The sequence below is a fragment of the Tripterygium wilfordii genome, chromosome 16 (assembly GCF_013401445.1).
Source record: "Tripterygium wilfordii isolate XIE 37 chromosome 16, ASM1340144v1, whole genome shotgun sequence".
NCBI lineage: Eukaryota > Viridiplantae > Streptophyta > Magnoliopsida > Celastrales > Celastraceae > Tripterygium > Tripterygium wilfordii.
In genome coordinates, this window is record NC_052247.1 from 5489398 (window position 1) to 5498610 (window position 9213).

Genomic DNA, 9213 nt, shown 5'->3' on the forward strand with positions numbered 1-9213 from the left:
CTCAACCATGGATGTAAATTGTACTATGCCATCTTGTCCCTTCATTTTGAATCAAAGACTTCAAAAGTGATCCCTTAGTCAAGGATCTTGTTTGATTGCACCAACCTAACTTTCTTGGTAGCACATGTCTTGAGTGAAAATGTCAAGGATCTTGTTTGATTGCACCAATCCTAACTTTCTTGGTAGCACATGTCTTGAGTGAAAATGTCAAGGATCTTGTTTGATTGCACCAACCTAACTTTCTTGGTAGCACATGTCTTGAGTGAAAATGTCAAACAAGAATATATCACTAATGATAGAGAGGACAAGGTTTGTCCCACATGTTAGAAAAGAGTTGTATCTCCATGAAGACCACAACCAATAGCCTCAATGTTTGATTCATTCAACTTGATTAAGTGCCTTAGTGGAAAGTTGGCAAATATAGGATTTTTCATAGTTTCCTAGAGCTCCAAGCTCATTCTTAGAAACATGATTTCGACCACTCTTTGAACATACTGAATTCTGAGCCATATGAGACCACAATGATGATTAACCTACAAGGAAATAGGAGGTAGAACTCCCCAATTGCATGTAAGCTCAAAGAGCTTCATATAGAGCGCATAGGTTAATTACATTAGAAAAACAACCCAGAAAATTCATATTACTGCATGATAAATCATTTTATATGTATTAGAATGTCCAAGTAAAATTTCATAACAATCGGAAATCGTTTGGTCTCTCAACCAAGCAATTAGATCACTAATAGTGAAACCGATAAATTCTAAGTGTAAATTCAAAGTCATTTTTCAAACTCAGTGTAAATGACCTTTTCTCTTGAACTTTACTAAATCAAATATGTTCATAGTGATGAAACTAAGATGCACACGAAATTTCATTTAAATCGGAGTTCATTTGGTTCACCACGTTCACAAAGAACACATATGCACAAAATTAGGTAAAACCTAGTTTTGGCGGAATTTAAGCATATGACCAAATATATATGTGATGCACTTAATTTCTCATGAATATAGTCCTAGAACATATATTAAACCTTCTTGTGCATGTGGTTCAAGTTTCAAGTCATTTGGACCTAAGTTGGTTAAGATATGATAATTGGAAAATTGATGCTCTAACTTAGTTCATGTATGTTTGTTTTCAAAACTTAATTTCCAGCACTATCTCAAAAATATATAGTCATTTAAATTCAATTCATATAAATCAAATATTGCTTTAATGTTTCATTATCATTTATAATTGATTTAATATCATCAAAATTAGACATATAGGACCATAGGTTCAACAATGGTGACGGTGTTACAGGAGGAGCATGAAATGGAACCATTGCAATCACATGAATTACAAATTCTATTCACATCTACATCTTTTCAAGAGAATTATACTCAGAGGATAAGTGCTTTGTGCCACGAGAATTTTTTCGACCAATGGTGAATGATAATGAGTCTAATCCAAGCTTTTGAAGTTCAACAACATTGACCAGTTGTCGCATAACGATGGCTAGCTAATGTTTCTGATTCTTTTTGTGTGTCCCATTCATTTGTTTCTTTTGATATGGTTCTACCTTTTTCATGTCTCTCTTCATCATTAGTCTCATCCAGAAACACTAATGGATGTGAATTGGTAACACATCCTTTGCGGGCATTCTTTGGTTATATGGATTTATTGAACGGGTATTGGGCTTTGATTTTGCTTCATGAGCCGAGCTCATACTTTTTAGGTCCTATCGAGCTCAGGCCAAGCATAAGGCCTTTCAAAGCCTGGCCCATTTCATCCTTCTATTCGTTTGCGTTCCTGCCTACATTCAATATGGATCTAGTGAATCTCGATCTTGACACAAATTCGAGTAGACCCATATGTGGTCAAAACACTGTGAAGTAACTTGTATTGAAATGTATTGATATATTGGCGAAAAAAATAATAATAATAATAAATAAAAAAAAATATCCGCATGAGTTTCAGTCCGGTCTAAAGTATCTGTCATTGTGGTGCAGGTTATGACAATCAAGTCCGGATTTAAAACAGGCACAAAGGTCACAAAGTGTCTGTTGGACTGGGGCACTCCGGATTATAAAAAAAGGGATCAAGTTTGAATATATGTTTAATGTTTTTATAGAGAAAAGGGTGTTTGATACTATTACCAAGTATGTTGTAATATACCGCTTTCAAAACATGAAAACTCGTAATTATAATTTGATATATGTGCCCTCAATGGCTGGAATTTATGGATCTGTGATGCAGTAAATAAACTCAAATCGTATTGATTCCTATGAAATGCCAAGAGTTTGGAAGGGATGAAGAGAAAAGTTCTCTAAGGTTTTCTTTGTTTCTATTCAATGACTTCCAAAAGCAAAAGAGGAGCACTTAAAATCCAACACAAAATAGGCTTTTACCGAACTTAGACTTTTACCGAAAGAGCCCAACACAAAATAGGCCCAAACACAAAGATTAAAAATCCAAAACAAAATATCAAAACAAGCTAAAACTTAAAAAATGCAAAAGTGAGGCCTTAAACATAACATACAAATATACATAACATACAAATATGCATCACATAAAGTAGAAAATACCTCACAAACACTAACGTAAACATTGAAGATCATAATCAACCACCAGTGCATATTTGTCCAGGATTGTTTGGAGTTGGGATCAAGTAAACATCGCTTCTTCTAATCGTGAAAGTAAACGCTTCAGTCATGACAAGATCTTTGAAATTCATTGCACCGGCAAGTTTCCAATATGGTAGAACATTTTTGTAAGTTGAAGCTCAACGTTTGCAAGACAAAACTGTTGGAGAGTGTGCACTAAAGTCAATCATATGATGATTCTTTAGCACATTATATTATCATGGATATTTTATTAATAAAGTTATTTTTAGTTATTGCAATTATTTATATTTGTGTAGTATGAATTATTGTAATAATGTCCCTAGAATATAATGTATATTCTTAAATGTCCTTAGCCAAATATTATTGTTAACAGGGACGACAATAATGTGTAGAGGCTAATATGTGCTTGATTAATATATGATATTAAGTCAACATGTAGGTACATAAATTGGAGAATTTATGTACTGGATCGACCCATCATGAAATCATTACATGGATCGTGTTATGGATGTCATAAATAATTTCATTGTGATAATGGTGTTTTGTAGTCCTTCGACCTGAGATCACCATTGTTCCCGACATAAGAAATTGTTCATTTTGACACTATCAAACGTTGCCCTTAACAAGGTGGCTATAAAGGTGGTGATCAGGTGTATAATAAATTATGTAGAGGGATGTGAGTGATCAAGATGGAATTTGTCCTTCTCATAACACGAGATTGATATCTAAGGCCTCTTGATTGAATAGAGCTGATAAATGCATGACCATGCTCAAATGAGTTGATATAATGATATCAATGTCATTTGTTTCGATTAGCTTATTCGGGAATCAGGAAACATTGATTGAGCTATACGAGGGTGACATATCCATGTCTCGTGTTCAATCTAGATATCGAGGATAAAAGGAATTTACAACACGGTAACATTAGTCGCGGTAAAGGTTGAGTCGAAACATTGACTTTCTCGTAATTTGGGTAGCAGTGATATGTTGCTAGACATCACTCACTGCTTGTAATTCTAAAATAGGATTTTATAATTACTACCAACATTACGGGAACCTACAGGGTCGCACACTAAGAATGGTAAACAATACGGAACGTAAAATTCATGAGATGAATTTCATATTTAATGTGAGCATTTTTCAGTCCTAGTTGGACTATGATATTTTGACTTTGTTATTAAGAAATTTCTAAAAACCAAGAGAAGTTTTTGAGTAGGACTCAAACATTTTGGAATTCTATTTGATCTCAATTTTTTTTATGTATATATATATAAAGATATATATATATATATATATATATATATATATATATATATATATATATATATATATATATACACACACGTTACGGATAGATATATAGAGATATATATATCAAACAAAAAAAAAATGGTTTGAACGTTATATATATATATATATGTTATCCGATATATATATATATATATAAACATAACAGGATTTGGAATATATATATATATGTATATATAGAAAGATAGTTTTTAAGTGAGGAGATGTTTTGTGAAAATAGATAAGTCATACGTGAGTTTTTCAAGAGTAAGGCTGAAAGTCTTTCAAAGGGTGTTCTCCTATTTTGCTCACTATACTGATTCAAGGTGTTGAATCGGATTTGAAGACGACGGGTTCGTTTCGGTCTAGCAACCGGAGGGCTCGTGAGTTTCGTTCGTGGACGTGAGACGTACACGAAGATTGCATCGTTCGTGTGGATACCGTAGAGGCACGATCAGAAAGTTCGTGTTCGTTGTATGCTTCGACAGTACGAAAGGCGCGCTACAAGGGTAACTATTCTAAACCCATAATCGAATGTAGTTTTTAAACAGATCCTCGGATTAGGAATCGAAAATTTTTATTATTCCGCTGCGTGATCATTGTCGATTCCTTTCAAAAACGTCATGCCAGGATATATCCTCCTTTCAGCAATGAATGGAATATATTCAAAACTATTCCCCTTGTAGTCAACTGAATCATCGAAGAATCTCTTAGTATAAAATTTTTCCGGTTCAGTCCAATACTCGGGATCTCTTGCAATAGCCTATGTATTCACAATTACTTTGGTTTTGACGAGTACCTCCCATGCAAATTTTCTCTCACAACTAGTAAAGGCATTGGAGTGTGTAGTCTTAGATGATTGACTTCAAATAATTTAGTTCAGGAATGCTTGTTTCATCAACAGTTCCTCTAATATCAAAAGCATGTCTCAAGTCAGCTTGTGCTTTCTTCATTGCTCTTGGATTTTTCATCATTTCAGCCGTAGCCCAATCAACATCGCAGATGTTTCACCTCCGTCAACAAAAATGCCCTAAACATACACAAATTCTTGTTAAGTAACCAAATAATTTGTTGATACTTAATGTAAAGTCACCCTTCTCATGAATTTAAGGAGAAAATCAACTAGATCTTCGTTGACATCATCAAGTTTTCTTGTTTTGATTCCTCAATGTGTTTGGTTGATAATGTTTCCAAGTATTCTTCGACCTCATTTCTGTAACTTTTCAATTCTCTTATTGTTGATAATGTTTCCAAGTATTTTTCATCATTTCAGCTGTCTTGTTTCGTTGCACAAATTATCAGCCTGATTTAAATTCCGGAACAACATAATTGGTGCTTTTTTTTAAGAGTTAATTCATGGTTTGGGTCAAAAATAACACACATGGACAGGATTAGTCAGACCTTTGTAAGTTGAACCACCAGGGAAAATATCTTGTTGAAGTCAATACCTTCTTGTGAGCATATCTGTTCACCACCAATCGTGCATGATACTCTCCACTTGATAGTTGGTATCCCGCTTGATTTTGTACACCCATTTGTTAGAAATGGATTTTCTCCCATGTGGTAATGGTATTGGTTCTCATGTCTTGTTCTGTGAGCTTCAATCTCTTCCTGTATCATTGCCATGCACAAAGATGCTTCTGAGCTATTTATCACTTCATGGAATGTTGATGCCTCTCCATCCTCTATTAGAAGACAATATGCAATATTACTCTCTATAACATACTATGAGTGCCAAGTTGGTGGTCTTCTTTCTCGAGTTGATTGATAGACTTCAGTAGCCTCAGACTCTATTGGTTTTTGTACCTTGTGCTTTGTTGCTCCTTTAGAAGAATCTTAATCTTCTTGCTCTGAATTATTTTCCACATGTTTTAATAGTAGACTCTAAACTTTCTTTCGAAGTTCTATCATCTCTTTTCTTTTTTTTTTTAGTTTATCTTTTGCAAATATCACATCTCTACCAATGATGACCTTGCAGGTAATGGAATCCACAAATAATACCCTTTTATTACTTTCTTTCGAAGTGCTATCATCTCTTTCTTTTTGTAGTTTATCTTCTTCAAATATCACATCTCTACCAATGATGACCTTACAGGTAATGGGATCCAACAGTTAATACCCCCTTTATTCTGTCAGCATATATACCTCAATATATATATATTCTCTGGATTTCAAATCCAACTTTTTTCTTTCTTGGCATTGTACACCACATACACAGTACATCCAAAAGAATGCAGACATGAGTAATGAATTGGCTTACCAGTCTACATCTCAATCGATGTCTTCAACAGTTGATGGAGACCGATTTATCACATAACAGGCATCTTTGGCTACTTCTGCCCATAATTAATTGGGTAAACATGCAGTCATTAACGTAGCTCTTATCCTTTCTGTTAGAGTTTATTTCATATACTCCGTCACACCAATGCACAAAGTGACGTTTATGAGATTTTTTTTTTCACTCCACCCATTGGGGTAGGGTCGAGTTGAGAACTTGCCCTCTTCATGAGTAAAATATATTCAAGTGAGTGCTCAGGAGGTGGAATATAGAGTTGGTGGGTTGGTCGTGCAATATTTGGAGGAGGTAATTGTTGTTCGGGTGGATTGGGGAATTGTTGCAATTAAGAATTCCTATCATTCCTCCACCCAAAATTAGGATAGCTCCTCCAAGGGTAACTCTCATTGTAAAAGTTACTTCGTTGAGTATTGGTAGAGTAAGGCTTCCTAAAATTTTGAGAAAATGGTTTCCACTCATGCCTTGCACAAATAGAACTTTCTTACAAGTCAGGAAGGCTTGAACCTCATCGGTTCTATGTTCTCTACTCTCACATAACGTGCACACAACAACCTCTTCACTACCAACCACAATAATAGGTGCATTAGCCGACTCTAGGGAGTCTAACTTCTTAGATAGCAAAGCCAACTTGGCTTTCAATTCATCATGCTCATTCAACACAAATTTTCTACTAGAGTTAGGCATAGCATCATGTCGAGATATCGGAGGAGCTTCCCATAAGTGGGAGTTCTCAGCTAACCCATCAAAGAAAATAAAGGCCTCATCGACATCCCTATTCAAGAAATCACATTGTGTCATTGAATGCACCAACCTTTTCAATGAAGGACTCAATGACTTATGAAAAAATTGACAATTTGAAAGTTTTGGAAGCCATGGTGTGGGCAAATGAACAACAAATCCTTAATCCTATCCCAACTTGGAAAAAGGTTTCATGCTTTTTGCATATGAATTTCATGATTTGTGCTTGGTATGAGATGGTGCGGTGAGAGGGAAAGAACTTGTTAAGAAATTCTTCTTGCAAAGCCGCTCAAATCCTAATGGATTGGGGGCGCAAGTTCTCAAACCATTGCTTAGCATAATCTTTTACATAAAATAGGAAGAGTTTTATTTTCAAAATCTCTTGAGACAAATTAGCATCACCAAAAATTGTGCACACCGACTCAAACTCATGCACATATGAATATGGTTGTTCTGACAAAATACGGCTTTGAGAATGATTTGGAACATTGGCGGTTTTAAGCTCACATGTTGTTGGTTAAATGCCATGATAACGCATGAGTTTTGAGCTTGTCTAGCAGGATGAGTAAGTTTCCATAAAATACGACGCTCACGCCCATGAATATACCACAAAGGAGGAGCATTCACGTTATGGCTATAATATGCATATTGAGGCACTTGAGGCATGGGGTGATGCATATGATGTGCATTATTATGCATGGGAGGCATATGTTGCATGGATGGCATATTGGGAGGTTGAAAAATATTTTTGGGCGCATTTTGAACTACATGGTCATGTTGAATCGGTTGTGACACATTTATCTAAGCATTTTCAACTTGAACATTTTGCACATTTTGTGCATAGCCAACTTGGGCATTTGGTGGATTTAACATTAACTCTTCTATGTTCACATTTTGTAACAAACGATGCATGCATTCAAATCAATATTCTCCCTTGTCTGCTCCCCTCACTTTCACTAGAATTACTCCCTCTCCCATTTTGACCAGAACCATGTCTACTTGAATTTCCTCTAGGCAAAGACATATTGGCAAAATTTTCAAACACAAGCGATGGCAATCAAAGATTTCTCAAACAATAGAACAATTGAAGAGACTAGGCAAAAAATCAAAGGCAAATATAAAACAACAACAGTTTTCAAGAAAAATATCACACCAAGTATGTCGAGCAAGCGGTAAGAAATTGAAAATGCACAAGTCTCTCTCAAAAAATGTATCACTACCACGCAACAAACAAGGTGACATCCATCGTCCATAGGAAACTAAGTTAAGTGCACAAGTCTCTCTCAAACAACGTATCACTTCCACGTACCCTTGTTGCGTGACCGAACACCTTCCTTATTTGATGGCGTTTAATAGCTTAAAGCTAGCATCTACAAGCCACTCAAATCCAGCTTTGACTTCGCTTCCTTAACAATGGCGCCAAAAACTAGAGAGAGAATGAGAGAAAAACCTAAAACTAAAAAGAGACAAGATTGAAAAGTGTATGAGAAACCTTTCAACTAGGGTTTTAGTCCCTCCTTTTCTCCTAAAAATACGTAACCACCCTTACAAAATCGTCCACAATTGATTACATTGTAGAAATACCCAAAAATCCAACTAAGAAACTGTGTTGGAATTGCAGATCTGAGACAACTGTCTGGACGAATCTTGCAGTGTCCAAACATATGTGCTTGAAAAAGTATTTTGGATAGATTTATGCACAAACTATTAGGACATATTCTTAGGTGTCCGATCAAATTATGAGATATCCTGATAGAAGTGCTTTTGGAGTGAATTTTGCACAAACTGTCCAAACGGATTCTGAGATATTCTGACAAAAGTTCTTCTAGAGTGAATTCTGTACAAACTATCCAAAAGGATTCTTAGGTTTCCGAATGTATTTTGATCAGCTACAAAAATAGGTCCAAAACGCGCTCGAACTTGTCCAAATTAGGTCCAATTCTTACAAAACCAATGGAAATGGAAAAACTTCTAAATGAATAATTAAACTAAAACAAACATAATAACATTAACTAAACACTAGAACACCCGAATTAAAGGATATTGAAACCTCAATTTAGAGGTCCAATTAGTGGTTGCTAACTGTTGGGATGGTAGATCCTTTCAATATGTGTGTAGCAATGATGTGCACATTATTATACACGTTTTTACTTGTGTTTTATGTTTGACTTTACTTTTTTTTTATCAAAATGAGATCTGATTCAGCATAAATTATTCTTTTGTGCTTTTCAACTCCTTACGAAATTTTATAAAGGATATGAAGTGACATTGTAACGCTGCTATTGATGA